This window comes from Erpetoichthys calabaricus, chromosome 5 (assembly GCF_900747795.2).
Source record: "Erpetoichthys calabaricus chromosome 5, fErpCal1.3, whole genome shotgun sequence".
NCBI lineage: Eukaryota > Metazoa > Chordata > Cladistia > Polypteriformes > Polypteridae > Erpetoichthys > Erpetoichthys calabaricus.
Genome location: NC_041398.2, coordinates 242047657 through 242067281, shown reverse-complemented (window position 1 = coordinate 242067281; position 19625 = coordinate 242047657). Strand labels below are relative to the sequence as shown.

At 40.6% G+C, this 19625-nt stretch overlaps 1 protein-coding gene across 2 annotated transcripts in view; it reads right to left on the bottom strand.

Annotated features, from left to right (window-relative positions):
* Positions 1-19625, bottom strand: part of LOC114643040 (uncharacterized) — a 304597-nt gene that overhangs the window by 71520 nt on the left and 213452 nt on the right. The gene's annotated exons all lie outside the window — the stretch shown is intronic.

Genomic DNA, 19625 nt, shown 5'->3' with positions numbered 1-19625 from the left:
TAAAAATTATTAAACATTAAAATGTTCTTCTATAAAACAGTACCGTGGCTATTAGTTTGTCTGTCCAGGATTTTAAATGAGCTGTAGCTCGCAAACCGTTTCACCTATTGACTTGAAATTTGGTACACAGATACTACGTCACGTCTACTATTCGCTTTCCCACACATATGAACACATATATATATATATATATATATATACACACATACATATACACACACATACACATATATACATATACATACATAGTGCGTTGCAACACGGGCTGTGATTGTTACATGGGGGGGAGACGACAAATCACAGCTTCCCGCTTTGTAATCGGGCTTGTGATTGCTGCTTTGACGGATGCCCAGATCCCACAGTATTTCCCCTTAGGAGAGGCGTTAGGCAAGTGTAATTGAATAGCGGTGGTGCAAGTTATTACTCTTTTTATCTTTATTTTATTTTATTGTAGAATCAACTCACAGCTGCGCGCACCAGTGCATGCGTGGCGGATGCGTACGGCTGACGTTTTCATTGTCTACCACCTTCGCTAATCATTCTTGAGGCAGATTGAAGACTTAAGTGCCAGCTTAACTGAAAAATTAAAGAAAAACATACTAAGTTTTAAAAGAAATCAGTTTTAACGGGAAAAGATGCCGACGAAAGAAGAGAAGCAGCGGGACGCTAGGGTCAAGAGCTGCTCATTAAGCAGCAAGCGCATCAACCTCTGAGCAAACGAATGGTAAACGTACAGAGAAAGAGGATAAATACTATGAATGGTCATGTCAAGTGTATTCACTCCACGTTATCGTGGAGTGCGCTGTTACTGGTATTTTGATAAAAGAATCTGAATAACATATAAGAATCGTATAAATTATTAAACAGTAAAACATTAACATTTAAGAAGTAAAGATACATTGAGTAGTACTGTAGTGCTTTCGGGTATAGTACATTTTTTGTTTGCCCATTACATGCATAAATGTATACATTTTTTGGTGTACCTACCCAAGAACACGCGACATGACCCGGCAGTTAAAAATTTATCGCTCCAGCAATTTTAACTCTGTTACAAAGTCATCTAATATGGTATTGCAAACGGCAGCAGGAGCGTTTCTATAAACTCAATTTAAACTTACTGTTTACACCGTGCTTTGAAGATGCATAGTATGCGACACGTGTTTCGCCGTAATTGTGGGCTCATCAGGAGTACACAGTCACTGCACTCCCTTACGGGAATCGATCCTCGGACGTAGAGGCGAAGCCCCTAACGTTGTGCCACGGCGTGAGGTTCGTTCATTTGACAGCATGTAGATCGGGGGTAATTACATTGCAGGCATTCGTAGTCTGATTCACAATCTGATTGTATGGGTGGTTACCTACCAGGTAACGCTTGTGGTTGGTGAGCAAGTCGGCTAACTTCTGCCACGGTGCCCTCTTTCAGTTGCGAGAAGCAGATCATACAATGGTTGAAATAGTTTAATATATATAGCAAAATCACCGCGCTTCGCAGGGGCGAATATGGTATTGCAAACGGCAGTGTTTCTATAAACTTAAAGTTACGGTTTATACCGTGCCTTGTTTCATATTCTTTTCCTACCTTATCAATTGTGTAATGTGTTTTTTGAACAGGTTTGCTTAATGCAAGTGATCACTCCTGCTGCGTTCAGTCACTTCACGTGAGCCAGTCTCTTGTGTGATGTTGCGATGTCCACGGGTTTATTTAATGTTAGCTAAGACCCGGCAGTTAAAAGTTTCTCGCTACAGCAATTTTAACTCTGTTACAAAGTGATGCAAACTGTCGTTTATACCTCATGTCTTCTCATTAAACTTGTATCTCGCGAATATGGCATTGCAAACGGCAGCGGGAGCGTTTCTATAAAGTTAAGGTTACGGTTTACACCGTGCTTTTTTTATACCTCGTGTCTTCTCATTAAACTTGTATCTCGCGAATATGGTATTGCAAACGACAGCGTGAGCGTTTCTATAAAGTTAATTTAGACTTACGGTTTACACCGTGCTTTTTTATACCTCGTGTCTTATGAAGATGCTTGTATGCGTCACTCACTCGCTTCTTATTGTTTCGCTGCCTTGTCAATTGTGTAATGAATGTTTTCTTCTGCGCTCTTTGGGGCTCCTCCTTCTTTTCTACGTACTGAGTTCACAGTCAGTTCACGTGATTACGTGGGAGGCGAGATGACGCGACACGCAACTCAGTCTCCTACGGCCATCTTGCTGCCTACCATTACAGTATATGGACAAAAAATAGGTTCCAGTTATGACCATTATGCGTATAATTTTGAAATGAAAACTGCCTAACTTTTGTGAGTAAGCTGTAAGGAATGAGCCTGCCAAATTTCAGCCTTCCACCTACACGGGAAGTTGGAGAATTAGTGATGAGTCAGTCAGTCAGTCAGTCAGTGAGTGAGTCAGTCAGTGAGGGCTTTGCCTTTTATTATTATAGATATACACATCCACATATATATACATATATATATACACATATCAACATATATATACACATACATATACACACATACATAAACACACACATATACATATATACATACATACATACATACATAGTGTGTTGTAACACGGGCTGTGATTGTTACATGGGAGGGAGACGACAAATCACAGCTTCCCGCTTTCTAATCGGGCCTGTGATTAGTGCTTTGACTGATGCCCAGATCCCACAGTATCTCCCCTTAGGAGAGGCGTTAGGCAAGTGTAATTGAATAGCGGTGCTGCAAGTTTAGCTTTACACTTGTTTTTAAGGCTTATTGACTGAAAGGGGCTTTCATGAAAAAACTTAGGGCTTTGCTACAGGATACACCCTCCACAAGTTAAGGAAGTAAAAATAAAGGTATATATTTCTGTTTTAGATAGATAGATAGATACTTTTTTATTTAAACCTTTTAAGTTTGTATGCGGGCGGCATGGTGGCGCAGTGAAAGGTGCCAGTTAGGAGACCCGGCTTCGCTTCCCTGCGTGGAGTTTGAATGTTCTCCCCGTGTCTGTCTGGGTTTCCTCCGGGTACTCCGGTTTCGTCCCACAGTCCAAAGACATGCAGGTTAGGTGCATTGGCGATTCTAAATTGTCCCTGGTGTGTGGGTGTGTGTGGGTGTGTGCGCCCTGCGGTGGGCTGGCACCTTGCCTGGGGTTTGTTTCCTGCCTTGTGCCCTGTGTTGGCAGGGATTGGCTCTTGTATTTAGGGTATAGCGGGTTGGATAATGGATGGATGGACATTTGTATGCATAGCCCCATTTGCCCGTTTTCGTTTTTTTTCTTTCTTCAGTAATATTTCAGCAAACCCGGAGCTTGTCAGTTCAAATCCTGGTACTGACACCACTGTGTGACCCTGAGGAAGTCACTTCACCTGCCTGTGCTGCAAAAAACAAAAGTAATGTAACAAATTGTACCTCAGATGTTGCAAGTTCCTGGAATAAAGGCATAAGTAAAATAGATAAATATGTATTATACACATAGGAACTATTCATTTATTTTCAGTTAAGTCATCTGCAGCAAACCTTTATAAATGAGGGTTTCTCCTTTTTAGATTGAGGTTTTCTCTTGGAGAGCTTTTTTCATTTCATTGAAAATTAAAGCAGCAGCTGCCAAAATATGTAGCTTTCTTATTAATTTTTCAACATTGTATAAAATAAATTTATAAAGTATCATAAAAGGTTTAAATACTGGTTATCCTTTTACACTAAAATATTACTAAAGAGATACAAAAAAAGTAAAATGCATATGTTGTTTTTCTTTAAGGAGATTAAATATTACTGAAGAAAGAAAAAAAAAAAACTAAAACAGCCAAATGGGGCTATGCATACGGACTTAAAAGGTTTAAATAAAACAGAAATATATACCTTTATTTTTACTTCCTTAACTTGTGGAGGGTGTATTCTGTAGCAAAGCCCTAACTTTTTTCATGAAAGCCCGTTTCAGTCAATAAGTCTTAAAAAGAGGTGTAAAGATATTGACAATAAGCTACGCAAACCCACCAAGACATGCAATCGTTTAAATCAAGGCGCAAGTCGAAAAACACCATCCCATACTATTAGTTAACGATTAACACATTTCTATATGTATTGTAAGCATACAATACAACTGATAATATGTTGCACTTATTTATCTGATGTACCGACATTTTTGCGCGTTTAACAGCTGAAATCCAACGTGGTTTGTGCTCTTCAGAATGAAAACAGTTTGCATTTACCTTTTTAATAAAAGGCGAGCTTTTAAGCCTGAGAAATCACCCCGTAAATGCACACGTTTAATTGCACATGTGTTAATATGTATGCTTACACACTGTTTCTTCTTCATTGAGGTTTTCTCTAGCATGTAGATCGGGGTAATTACATTCATGGCATTCCTAGTCTGAATCACAATCTGATTGTATGGGTGGTTATCTACCAGGTAACGCTTATGGTTGGCCAGCAAGTCAGCTAACATCAGCCACAGTGCCTTCAGTTGTGAGAAGCAGATCATAGAATAGTTGAAAATAGTTTACTGTCAAATAATGCAAAGAGTACGCGACACGTGTTTCGCCCTAATTCTTGGCTCATCAGGCGTACACACTCACTGCACTCCCTTACGGGAATCGAACCTCGGACGTCAGCGCTAGAGGGGCTTCGCAGCGGTGAAGTATTGCTTTTAAATTTTAATTAAGAAGAAAAGAAAACCTTTTTAAATTTAGGGAAAATATACCAATAACAATTTGTTAAGGATCTGTTTTTTTGTGAAGCTGCCTTTACACAGCCTGTCCGCTGTTTTATAAACGAACGCCATATAAGGCCATTCTTTCTCCTTCACAGTCAGTTCACGTGATTACGCATGAGGCGTGATGATGCGATACGCAACCCCGCCTCCCACAGCCAGCGAGCTGCAGTCCATTACTGTATATGGACAAAAAAGAGGTTCCAGTTATGACCGTTACGCTTTGAATTTCGAAATGAAACCTGCCTAACTTTTGTAAGTAAGCTGTAAGGAATGAGCCTGCCAAATTTCAGCCTTCCACCTACACGGGAAGTTGGAGAATTAGTGATGAGTGAGTGAGTGAGTGAGTGAGTGAGTGAGTGAGTGAGTGAGTGAGTGAGTGAGTGAGTGAGTGAGGGCTTTGCCTTTTATTAGTATAGATATATTATATACACACACACACACACAAACAAACACACACACATATACATACATACATATATATGTATGTATGTATGTGTGTATATACAGTACTGTGCAAAAGTTTTAGGCAGGTGCGAAAAAATGCTGTAAACAAAGAATGCTTTTCAAAATGGAAGTGTTAATCATTTATTTTCATCAATCAACAAAATGCAGTGAATGAACAAAAGAGAAATCTAAATAAAAATCAATATTTGGTGTGACCACCCTTTGCCTTCAAAACAGCATCAGTTCTTCTAGGTACACTTGCACACAGTTTTTGAAGGAACTCAGCTGGTAGGTTGTTCCAAACATCTTGGAGAACTAAGCACAGATCTTCTGTGGATGTAAGCTTCCTCACATCCTTCTGTCTCTTCATGTAATCCCAGACACACTCCATGATGTTGAGATCAGGGCTCTGTGGGGGCCATACCATCACTTCCAGGACTTCTTGTTCTTCTTTACCCTGAAGATAGTTCTTAATGACTTTGGCTGTATGTTCGGGGTCGTTGTCCTGCTGCAGAATAAATTTGGGGCCAATCATACGCCTCCCTGATGGTATTGCATGATGGATAAGTATCTGCCTGTATTTCTCAGCATTGAGAACACCATTAATCCTGACCAAATCTCCAACTCCATTTGCAGAAATGCAGCCCCATACATTCAAGGAACCTCCACCATGCTTCACTTTTGCCTGCAGACACTCATTATTGTACCACTCTCCAGCCCTTTGACGAACAAACTGCCTTCTGCTACAGCCAAATATTTCAAATTTTGACTCATCAGTCCAGAGCACTTGCTGCCATTTTTCTGCACCCCAGTTCCTATGTTTTCGTGCATACTTGAGTCGCTTGGCCTTGTTTCCACGTCGGAGGTATGGCTTTTTGGCTGCAACTCTTCCATGAAGACCACTTCTGGCCAGACTTCACCGGACAGTAGATGGGTGTACCTGGGTCCCACTGGTTTCTGCCAGTTCTGAGCTGATGGCACTGCTGGACATCTTCCGATTTCGAAGGGTAATAAGCTTGATGTGTCTTTCATCTGCTGCACTAAGTTTCCTTGGCCGACCACTGCGTCTACGATCCTCAGCATTGCCCGTTTCTTTGTGCTTCTTCAAAAGAGCTTGAACAGCACATCTTGAAACCCCAGTCTGCTTTGAAATCTTTATCTGGGAGAGACCTTGCTGATGCAGTAGAACTACTTTGTGTCTTGTTGCTGTGCTCAATCTTGCCATGACATGAAACTGTCTTCCACAACCTCACCTTGGTAGCAGAGTCTGGCTGTTCCTCACCCAGTTTGAAGCCTCCTACACAGCTGTTTCTGTTTCAGTTAATGACTGTGTTTCAACCTACGTGTGACATTGATGATCATTAGCACCTGTTTGGTACAATTGGTGGATCAGACACCTGACTAGAATCCTACAAAATCCCTGACTTTGTGCAAGTGGACCTATAAGAATTGATGCTGGTTTGAAGGCAAAAGGTAGGAACACCAAATATTGATTTGATTTAGATTTCTCTTTTGTTCACTCACTTTGCATTTTGTAAATGGATAACAATAAACAATCAGTATTTATATTTCTGAAAGCATTCTTTGTTTACAGCATTTTTTCATACCTGCCTAAAACTTTTGCACAGTACTGTATATATATATAAGCTGTATATACACAGTATATATGGCATTCATTGCATTCAGTCTATGATGTTGTATTCATTGTCTGTTGTTGATACTGTATTATGGCTGCTGCTCTATCAAAACATTCAAGAATGAATATCTTTATGCTGTCTGCTGGCTAGCATATGCCAAAATAAACTGACATTGTAGTAGTAGATAGTAATTGAATGGTTAGTACAGAATGGCTACTTTGTTTAACCTCTAATAATTGCCGGTGCTATGGTTCAGCTTTTAAGCAAGTATTCTCATTAACCCATCTGCCATTAATTAAAGTTTCATTCCTTTCATAATTACATATATTTTATTTTAGTGTCATCACCTTCACATAAGTGATGTTACTTGCTAGTTGTTAATTATCACTGTCGCATTCAGCTCCTGTATGAAAAATTCCAAATCAAGCTAAGCTATCAGTGGGACAGGAGACCACTATGCCAGTATTATAACTGCAGAAATTATAAAACGAAACACAACATTACTTCCAAAAAAATTGAAAAATACATTATTGAACGCACTGTGGTTAGTGCTGCAGATTTATATCTCTGGGTTCAGATTCGACTCCCAAGCACGGCCTGTGAAGACTCGGCACATTTTTTTTTTTATGTCTCTGTTCTTCATCCTCCCGTGTCGCTTAGGTGAGTTACTTCATGACTATTGTGAATTTCCCCTTGGGATTAATAAAGTATCTATCTATCCATCTATCTATCTATCTATCTATGTATGTGTGAACGTTTCCTGCTGTGTGATGGACTGGCACCCTGAAAAGGATTGGTTCCTGCCTTGCTGGAAAGGCCACTAGCGCACTTCTGAGCTTGCCACAACCAAAAACTGGATAAATGCCTTACAAAAAACATGGGCAATTAATGCCTTAAAATAGTATGGAGAAAAGAGAAATTCTGAACTGAAATTCAATAACAAAAAAGCACAAGAACAAAAGGGTAAGTCATAAAGCCATGAATCAAAAGCAGATGATTAAGAAATAATCTTGAATTGAAAAAGAGAAGCAAAAGTGAATGGATGGAGAAATCCCTATATATAATCTTCATTTGGATCTTGATCTTTGTTTGTCCGCGAATGAATTAGAAGAAGAAGCACTAGATGGCAGTAGAGAGACAGCTAAAACATAGGCATTGCATTAAGAATCTCCTCCAGGTTTATACTACTGAAGTCTGTAGTACTCCAGTCACACCTCAAAACACAGACATTCAAACTAAACAAATTGTTGTGCTATAAATTAACTAATCTTTATATATAATCTTCATTTGGATCTTGATCTTTGTTTGTCCGTGAATTCCACGCATGCGTAGACCACCTTCCAGTTTAATACGTTGTTGTTACTCACGGATGTCAACAATGTGCCGGAATAACGAAAGGGGTGGTGGACAGTGTTACGCTGGTTAGCTCCTGAGGCCTGGTTAGAGAATGAGATTGCCGAAGATAAAAGGTACGTGCCTACGTAACATATGAATGAAAGAAAGACAGTGGGTAAAATGAATGACAACGTAACGGCACGTTCTGGAAATTATTATTGTTACGTTGTAGCCGGCGAGTGCTGCGCGTCTCACAGTTGTATCCTGGCTTGCTCACATGTCAGTGAAGTGATCCCTATTTATGCTTTAAAGAGCCTGGATACCTATGTGTCCCCCTTTTATAACCATTGCTCCGTGTATATTGCCTTACTCTTTGGATTACCACAAAGCAACCTGCGAGATTGGAGAAAGGTTGACAAGAGATTGTGAGAGGAAACGACAGCGTCGTGAAAACGAGACGGACTGTGAACGGAGAGAAGCAGAAATGCTCCTACACCACCACATAATTACTATTCGGACAGTGATTCTGAGTAGGCCGTTCCTATCAAATCAATGTCCAAGGGTTTTGTTTTGTAATTTTGTTTCCCTTATAAAAAATCATAATGCTGTGCGACGAAGGGCCCAGTTCACGACTGGCAGCCGCGTTTAAACAGGGAGCCCTTCACAGACAACTTTAACACGCGCAACGTAATTGGGCGCACATGGCTAGTGTTAAATACTGTATCAAGATAAAGTGTGAAAAAGATAAAGAAAGAAAACGTGAAAAGAAAGGCTTAACAAATTATAAGAGAACATTTCACTACTCTGGTGAAAAAGTTCAGTGAAGTCAAATCAAAGATAATGGAGTTCAGGTCCCCACTGTGTATGATTTTTGTTGTGATTAATTATTCATTAAAACTGAAATGGGATACACAACACTTTGAAAAAATGTATCTAATTACATATAAGGAAAGAACAGATATCTGAAAAATCACAATATTCAAGACGTTAGACATTAGAGGTAGAGGGGTCATAAACATACGCCCCCCAGTAGAACCCTTGGCTGGAACTGCAGAATGCCCCTCAAACTCCATGAGACCTGGGAAGTGAATGGTGGCCTACCTTTTAAAGTTCAAAATATACTTTTAAATCCCCTAAAATATATCAAACATTCTCCATAAGGGAGATGAACTATAAAACATCTGGCATGGAGACAAATCCAACAGAACATTTTTATAAATGAAAATTAAATTATATGAAATGGAAAGAAACGCAAAAAATGACATAATACAGCAAAAATGATTTGCCAAAAAAGGCAGTTCAAGGTAAACAAGTCCAAAAATCACAATCCAATACTAAAATCCAAAACACCAGTAGTAAAAGAACTTTGAACTAGAAAATCTATATTTACAATACGTTACATTATTGTATTTATGTGATGTTTACTTTTATTTTTAAATTACAGTTGACCCTTGACTTATGAACTCAATTCATTCGCGAGGGCTGGTTGTAACTCCAGTTGGTTGTAAGTCAAGACTATTTTTCCCATGAGAAATAATGGAAATACCCATAATGCATTCCGAACCTCCCACAGAAACACTTACTTAACCTTTTCATAATAAAAAAGGGTTGTATAATGTGCATAATTTACCAAAAACACCAATAATTTTTCTAATGTACTAACCAAAAAGTTATAAAAAGTGCCCAGCATACCAGAAACAATTTCATACTGTACTCACCATGTCCAAATCATATTATGTGATATCATCTACTGTTAAAATTGTGCTCTATACTTCTAAAATTTTTTATTTTTATACTGTATTGAGGATGGGCGGCACGGTGGCGCAGTGGGTAGCGCTGCTGCCTCGCAGTTGGGAGACCTGAGGACCTGTGGTTCGCTTCCCGGGTCCTCCCTGCGTGGAGTTTGCATGTTCTCCCCGTGTCTGCGTGGGTTTCCTCCGGGCGCTCCGGTTTCCTTCCACAGTCCAGAGACATGCTGGTTAGGTGGATTGGCGATTCTAAATTGGCCCGTGTGTGTGCTTGGTGTGTTTGTGTGTGTCCTGTGGTGGGTTGGCACCCTGCCTGGGATTGGTTCCTGCCTTGTGCCCTGTGTTGGCTGGGATTGGCTCCAGCAGACCCCCGTGACCCTGTGTTCGGATTCAGCGGGTTGGATAATGGATGGATGGATGTATTGAGGATTTGTTCTGTTCTGTGCATTGTATTGTATTGTTTTGTATTGACCCCCTTCTTTTGACACCCACTGCACGCCCAACCTACCGGGACAGGGGTCTCTCTTTGAACTGCCTTTCCCAAGGTTTCTTCCATTTTTTTCCCCACAAGGGGTTTCTTGTCTTCTTCGAGAGTCAAGACTGAGGGGCTGTCAAGTGGCAGGGCCTGTTAAAGCCCATTGCAGCACTTCTTGTGTGATTTTGGGCTATACAAAAAAATAAATTGTATTGTATTGTATGTAAGTTGACATCTTTGGCTTGCAGGAAGGGAGGAGGAGGAGAATGACATGGAAGGTGGTTACTGTTTGGAAGGAGAGCCCCCTTACATAAGAACATCGGGACTCTGGCTCTCTGGTGTCCTTCCCGTCCTTGGGAGAGGCTGTAGCCCACTAGGACCTGCTTCTGGCTCACTAGGTCTCAACTGCTGTATTTCCTGGGAAAACGGGAACGGCCAAGCTCGCATATATAGCGTGTAAAAGTGTAAAAAAATCAATCAAGAAATAACAGAGTTATAGTTGAATATAATTAAGTGGCACGGTTTTTTGGCCCACAGTGTAGTGTGTTGCTGATAAATTCCATCAACAACAGACCAGCAGCAGTCAATCTTCTGGCTGACTGAGTACAGTGGACTGGGAGGTGTCCACACTCTGCAGCGCACGAATGCCGGGACGGGGCAGAGTTCATTGACGTCTGTGCTGTTGACAGCTTTGAACAGCAACTTGAAATTGCAATGCGTCAGTCTGTTGCATCTGCATTATCTGTGCCAAGAAACTTGCCATCACAGAATGATGAAAATAAACTGGGTGCATCAGTACAAGCTGAAATGGCGGTGTTTCAGAGCAACGGCAAGCGCGGGCATGTTTAGATCAAGTGTATTGGTATCTGATGACTGTGCCGCCTACTTCAGTGAAGACAGAGCGTGCTTTCTCAGCGGCTGGCGTACTCTGCATGAAGGTGCGCTCTCGCCTGGAAGACCGCATGCTGGACACGTTGTGCTTTCTACCGCAACTAACTAGATACATGTACTTATATGACAGCATGAACTGCTTGTAGTTAAAGTTAGTCTTTTATTGGTGTCAACATACTGCAGTAGTTTTATTAAAAATAAGTGTTTTATTAAAAATAAGTGTGATGGGAGATGAAGTTCTCACCTAGCCTGGAAGTACTAGTGGATCACGAGGACAGAAACCCCCGAGTACTTCCTGGCTGTTTAAAAACTTGACTTCTAAACCTGACCCGGAAGTGCTGGCAGGTCACGTGGATGGAAAAACAAAAGCACTCCCGGGGCAGACAACATATAAAGGACTGCGGAACACCCAGCAAGCGAGCTAGAGTCGGGAGGAGGTGGATAAAGCCTGCTGGGAGGTGTGGAGGAGAAACAGAGAGAAGAATAATGTGTATTTGTGATTTACTTGCCTGTTTATTGCGGTTGTGGCGCTTGGAGGGCACTGTAAGAAGGAAAAAGGAATTAAAAATACTTCTTGGTGCTTTTACCCTGTGTCCTGTCTGTTGGGTTAAAGGGGCAACAGTGACCCCAAGTGCCTACACCGGTTTAGAGGGGAGACTACCCAGAAAGCATTGCAGGCAAAAAGGAGACAACCCTGGACAGGAAGCCAGTCCTTCACAGGGTTCTCTTGTGCGCATGGCCACAAAGCCAATTCAAAGTTGCCAATCACACTAACTTGCAATGTAGGAAGAAAACTAACAAGCCCAGAGGAAAACGTCCATAGACGGGGGGAGACACAGGACCCTCAATTCAATTCAATTCAATTTTATTTGTCATTTAGCAGAACATCCAAGATGTGCTGCAGAACGAAAATACGATGCACAAGACATTAATAAAAACACACTTAAAATCAGCCTACAATAAAATACTAAAATGCTTCATTTAAAAGACGAACGGCAGTAGGAAAAAAACAGTTTTTAAACCTGGTAGTTCTACATTTCAGGCTGTGGTACCTTCTGCTTGAGGGCATGAGGGAAAAGAGTTCAGAGGCAGGATAAGTAGGGTCTCTAGAAATCCACACAGCTCTGGCCAGACAGCGTTGTTTTGCCAAATCTTGTACATTTGGCAACGGGGCTCCAATGATCCTCTCCGCAGCCCTCACCACTTTCCTCAGTGCTTTCCAGTCCGAAGCGCTGCAGCTCTCCTGCCACAGAGAGCTGCTGCTGGTTAGCACGCTCTCTATGGTCCCTCTGTAAAAAGTGGTGAGGACTGACTTACTGAGATGGGCCCTCTTTAGCCTCCGCAGAAAGATCAAGCGCTGGTGAGCTTTCTTGATGACGGAGGAGGTGTGCAGGGACCAGGTGAGGTTGTTCGTCACATTTACTCCCAGGAACTTAGTAGACTGCACAATTTCCACAGCACTGTTCTTAATGTAGACCGGGATGTGTATCAGCTGTTTCTTCCTGAAGTCGATCACCAGTTCTTTTGTTTTTTCGACATTCAGTATCAGATTGTTTTTATCACACCATTCCACAAATGACTTCACCTCCTCTCTGTAATCCCCTTCCCCGTCACCTCGAATGAGACCCACCACTGTTGTGTCGTCCGCATACTTAATAATTTGGTTTGTGCTGAACTTGGCACAACAATCGTGGGTCATGAGCGTGAAGAGGAGGGGACTTAGAACACACCCCTGTGGAGAACCTGTGCTCAAGGAGATGGTATCTGATTTATTCTTTCCTACCCGTACGTACTGTGGCCTATCCATTAGAAAGTCCAATATCCAGTTTTGCACAGGTATGCCCAGTCCCAATGGGCCCAGCTTGCTGATCAAATTCTGAGGGATGATGGTATTAAAAGCCGAACTAAAATCAACAAACAACATGCGGACCATAGCGTCTCTATTCTCCAGATGTTCCAATGAAAAATGGAGTGCAATAGATATGGCATCCTCTGTGGCACGGTTGGAGCGGTAGGCGAATTGGAGTGGGTCAAAAGAGGAGGGTAGGACAGAAGTAATGTGGTCCTTGATCAGCCTCTCGAAACATTTCATCACTATTGATGTTAAGGCTACAGGGCGATAGTCATTCATGGTTGTGACTATGGGTTTTTTCGGAACTGGGATGATTTCTGAGGTTTTAAAGCAAGATGGCACAACAGCTTGACACAGAGAGATGTTAAATATATCCGTAAGGACATGTGTCAGCTGCTCCGCACATCCTTTGAGTACACAACCTGGTATCTGGTCTGGTCCCGCAGCTTTCCTTGGATTAATTCTCCTCAATCAATAAGGCAGCAGTGCTAGCCAATGCACCACCAAACCCCCTGGTTTAAATAGTTAAAAACAATTACGCTAAACTTACTTTCAAGATAATACATTTTTTCAAGTCTTAAATAAACTTAATGCATCAGCATTTTCAAGAGAACTTGAAACGTAGTAATTACAGGCAGAAGCGTGCTGTAGGAGGTAAGAGAAAATAGATTTGGCTTGAATTATACTTGTAAGGGCCATACAGAACATAATTCAAACGTGTGTTTATTATTTTGTATTTTAATTCTGAATTGATTCGATCTGGGCTCCTTTACTGTACTCTTATTTAGATTAAAACAAAGAATTTAGTTATACAGACAGAGTCATGGGCATGAAAACACTTTTTTTCTAATGATCGACTACAGCAGTGGTTCTCAACCTCTGGGGCAGGCCCCCCCCTAGGGGGGCGCGAAGTAACAAAAAAGGGGGCACAAAGATTTTAAAAAAAGAAAAGAAGAATCAAAAATATGAAAAATACATCTATTGAAACTAAAACAAATTAACTTAAACTACATTCTGATACTAGAAAAGTAAATATAGAGTTAGATAAACATCGATAAAAGTTAAGTAGGTATAATAAAATATGAATCTATGATATATCATTAATTAAAAATGACCAAATTGGTATTAGTGGGCTCCTCTCAAAAAAATGTTAGGGGGGCACGATTAAAACTGTTATGAAAACTCGGGTCGCAAATACTTAAAGGTTGAGAAACGCTGGACTAGAGGATTCATGAACAAGTTCTATTTAATCAATAATGTCATTCACACTAATATATTGCCTTCCTTGTTTTCAAGCAGCTTAAATAATGTAACAGAAATCAGAAATTTTAATAAGAGTTCCTAATTTAAGAATTTTAAGAAAATGCTAGAATTGTCTACGTAATTGCAATGAGAAAAATGGTGTCACCTTACCCTAAATTAGTAAAGCTCATGTTATATTACACGACTTCCACTCCAAGGGGATGTCACACTTGACAACTAAATTTGCCAATCTGGTTGCCTGAGGATATTAGATTAGACAACTTTGTGAATTTCCCATTGGGATTAATAAAGTATCTATCTATCTATCTATCTATCTATCTATCTATCTATCTATCTATCTATCTATCTATCTAGACATTGCAGAAAATAATAATTTTAAGATGGAGAATCTTTTATATGTGGCACCTCTGCATGAGAACCACCTTTTTCAACCCTCGCAAACAAAAATGTGAATTTCCCCTTGGGATTAATAAAGTATCTATCTATCTATCTATCTATCTATCTAAACGTATGCAGTTTTTAACATCTGGAAAACATTTGGGATTAAATCACTTAGAGATCTTTATATAGACAACATTTTTGCATCCTATGAAAATTAAATTTAATTTTCCAGCAACACATTTCTTTCACTATCTTCAAATTAGAAACTTTGTTAAACAGAACCTGCCCAATTTTCCCCATCTCCCTCCTTCCTTAATGCTGAAAAAATATTGATCAGTCTCGAGGAGTCAGACAGCATTTCTGCAATATATAAAATTATTTTACAGTCCCTCCCTTTCAAAGCTCCCAGAGTACAGTGGGAAAAGGATCTCTCACTCAACATATCAGAAAAGGAGTGGAAGGGAGCCATGCAGAGAATTCACTCGCGCTCCATATGCACAAAGCATACAATTATTCAGCTCAAAATTATATATCGAGCACATCTCTCTCGCTTAAAACTGTCCAAAATGTTTCCAGGGCGAACATTGCGATCGTGCTCCAGCCTCACTGTGTCACATGTTTTGGGCCTGCACCAAATTAACATCATTCTGGACCCAAATCTTTAAATGCCTTTCAGACAGCCTGGGCGTCCCAATCCCTCCTAATTCCTTAACAGCTGTGTCTGGTGGGCTCACAGAGGGGCTTAAAGCAGAGAAGGAACAAACAAAATGTGATTGCCTTTACTACACTATTGGCACAGAGACTTATTTGTCTAAACTGGAAGAATCCTAACTCTCCTCTTTTAAGTCAGTGGGTAACTGATGTTTTATATTATTTGAAATTGGAAAAAATCAAATTCTCACTTAGAAGATCTGTGCAGTACTTTTTCAAAACCTGGCAGGATCTGATCAATAACATTTTAGATTAAGCTCTTAAAGCACTGAGGAAGTAGATTCTCTCCTCTTTTCTTTTTCTTCTCCATTTATCTGTATCCGCTTATTAAACTCATCAATTTATTTATTTTTACTAGCTTTAAGTTTTATTCCGTTGGCCATGCTTTCTTTCTCAGGGGTGGGGTTTGATTTGTTTTCAATCCTATTTTTTTGTAAAAATGGATCTATTTGTATGGAATGATTACAATAAAATTTATAAAATAAAAATAATTTACACAACTAAACATGGCCACTTTCCAGCACAGTTTTCACATTTCCAAAATATTGCAAGCTCCCCTTTTTTCTGATAGCCACTAATGTGTTGCCTGTGTTACGAAACGCCGTCTTCGGTCAGTGTCCGCTTAATGAGCCACAGAGAAAAAAAATTAAGGGTACGGTGAAAAGGTGCGTTTTGTGATTAAAGTGGAAATTTCAGCTTTAATCTTGAATGCTCCACTTTAACCTCGTAGTTTACTTTATCATTTAAGCAGACCGTCGTAAACGTCATCTTCAAACCGACCCACTTGTTAATTGCTGTGTGCTTCTGGACTTCCTCCTGACCTGCCAACCTCTTTCTAGTAGTCTACGATTATAGATGTAAAAGAAAGGAGGGAACATTTAACTACAATAACAGTAAGTCCTCTCAGTGATTAGGCTGGTAAGAGTAAACATGCAAAGGCTCTCAGTGGAATTTAGAACATTCTGTTCAGGTTGACATAATAAAAGAGTTTGAAAGTGAGAACAGAGTCATCCGAGGGCACCACCACCATAAAACAGATGTTTAATTTGAGGTTGCCCAGTAGCACAGCATTCTTGAATTTTATAAATTTCCTCTGTGTCTGTTTTCTTTGGCTACTCCACAGCTACTTTGGCTACTTCCATGAGATCTCTACATCTGTCTGGAATGAATGAGCGCAGAGGTGTACGGTATGTGAGCGTGCCTGGTAATGGACAAGCATTCCAACTAGAGCCGTTTCTGGTGTTGTACCTGATGTTATTCGTGTTGTACTACCATGAGGAGGCTGGAAAATAATATACAAGGGTGGGCAATAGTAGGTTTTTAGCAGGTTATGATTATTACAATGGCTTTATTCAATAAATAGTTATATTAACTTTATTAAAAGAATGTCACAATGGAACCGTGTACAGTCATATGAAAAAGTTTGGGAACCCCTCTCAGCCTGCATAATAATTGACTCTCCTTTCAACAAAAAAGAAAACAGTGGTCTGTCTTTCATTTCCTAGGAGTACTGCGGTGTTTTCCGAACAAAGATTTTTAGTGACGCAGTATTTAGTTGTATGAAATGAAATCAAATGTGAAAAACTAGCTGTGCACAAATGTGGGTCCCCTTGTCATTGTGCTGATTTGAATGCCTGTCACTGCTCAATGCTGATTACTTACAACACCAAATTGGTGTGATGAGCTCATTAAGCCTTCATAGACAGGTGTGTCCCATCATGAGATATAAAGGTATTTAAGGTGGTCAATCGCAAGGTGGGCTTCCTTCCCTTTGACTCTCCTCTGAAGAGTGACAGCATGGGATCCTCAAAGCAACTCTCCAAAGATCTGAAAACAAAGATTGTCGAGTCTCCTGGTTTAGGGGAAGGCTACAAAAAGACATCTCAGAGGTTTAAACTGTCAGTTTCAACTGTAAGGAATGGAATCAGGAAATGGAAGGCCACAGGCACAGTTGCTGTTAAACCCAGCAGGTCTGGCAGGCCAAGAAAAATACAGGAGCGGCATATGAGCAGGATTGTGAGAATGGTGACAGACAACCCACAGATCACCTCCAAAGACCTGCAAGAACATCTTGCTGCAGATGGTGTATCTGTATATCGGACTACAATTTAGCACAATTTGCACAAAGAACATCTGTATGGCAGGGTGATGAGAAAGAAGCCCTTTCTGCACTCACGCCACAAACAGAGTCGCTTATTGTATGCCAATGCTCATTTAGACAAGCCAGATTCATTTTGGAACAAAGTGCTTTGGAATGAAGAGGCACAAATTGAGTTATTTGGTCAGAACAAAAAGCGCGGAAGAAGAACACCGCATTCCAAGAAAAACACCTGCTACCTCCTGTCAAATTTGGTGGAGGTTCCATCATGCTGTGGGGCTGTGGGGCTAGTTCAGGGACTGGGGCCCTTGTTAAAGTCGAGGGTCAGATGAATTCAACCCAAATTCTTCAGGATAATGTTCAAGCATCAGTCACAAAGTTGAAGTTACGCAGGGGTTGGACATTCCAAGACAATGACCCAAAACACAGTTGGAAATCTACAAACAAATTCATGCAGAGGGAGAAGTACAATGTTCTGGAATGGCCATCACAGTCCCCTGACCTGCATATCATAGAAAAATCTATGGGATGATTTGAAGCAGGTTGTCCATGCTCGTGAACTGGAGAGATTTTGTATGAAGAATGGTCAACAATACCTTCATCCAGAATCCAGACACTCATCAAAGGCTATAGGAGGACAGTATCTAGAGCACGGGTGTCGAACTCCAGGCCTGGAGGGCCACAGTGGCTGCAGGTTTTTATTCTAACCATCTTCTTCATTAGTGATCTGTTTTTGCTGCTAATTAACTTCTTTTGCTTTTTGTTTTAATTAACTTGACTCAGGCCCCTTAGTTGTCTCTTTTTTTTAATTAGCAGCCAAACAATAATGAGACACAAAACAAGCCGCCACATGACCAGCTCACCTGTGCCCGTCACACAATATCTGAAAATAAAGAAAAGTGAAGGTTTCTGTAAGGTTGATCTTTCAGGTCACCAAAACATTTTGATGAACAGAAAATCAAAAGTTTTGGAAATGTCTTCTGTGGCAGAATGAGAGCAGCAACAGACCACAGAATTAAATAACGGGCTTAATTAACAGCAAGAATCAGCTTCTCATTAATAGATTGGTTGGAGTGAAATTGGTTGGAGTTTGAAATCCCAGTTTATCTGCTCATCTGTTGGCTCGTTTCACGTCTCATTTCTGTTTGGCTACCATTTCATGAAGAAACGAATCAATTCAGAGGACTGAATCCTTAAAAACAAGGCTATTAAAATGAAGGGAAAAGGAGTTAATTAGCAGTGAAAACTGGTCATTGATTAGGAAAAGGGTTAGGATGAAAACCTGTAGCCACTGTGGCCCTCCAGGCCTGGAGTTTGACACCCCTGGTCTAGAGGCTGTTAGATTTAAAAAAGGAGGCTCAACTAAGTATTGATGTCATATCTCTGTTGGGGTGCCCACATTTATGCATCTGTCTAATTTTGTTGTGATGCATATTACATATTTTCTGTTAATCCAATAAACTTAATGTCACTGCTGAAATCCTACTGTTTCCATAAGGCATATCAGGAAGTTGATATTTTAAAAGCTCAGCCAATGAGAAACAAAAATCCAAAGAATTAAGAGGGGTCCCGTGACCCTGTGTTCGGATTCAGCGGGTTGGAAAATGGATGGATGGATGGATTAAGAGGGGTTCCCAAACTTTTTCATATGACTGTACTTAGGTACAATCTTGTAAGTTCTCCAATTGCTGGCTTTACGTACTCATAACTGTAAACCTACTTGTGCCCAGCCCTGCATAATGTCAATAGCACAGACTCAGTTTAAAAACAATAAACTGAAGTATAAAAGCAGTAGCCAGCAGTTAAAAACCTTTAAAAAGTTCCCACACCACAATAATCTCTGATGCTTTTGGGGTCCTGATTCTGGCAAATTAAGGTGTCACACATACCACATCACATATGGCACACTTCTGGCTACGTGAACATAGCAAGGGAACTTTAACTCTTTCAGGACGGATGTCGACTTTTGTCGTTCTGCAAATGGTGACCAAACCCGCCATCACGTTTTAGTTCGACTCTCTTTGCTAGAAGGACAGTCAGCTTCGTGGGTTTGACCGAGATTTCCATGCGCTTGCGGAAGTCGTGA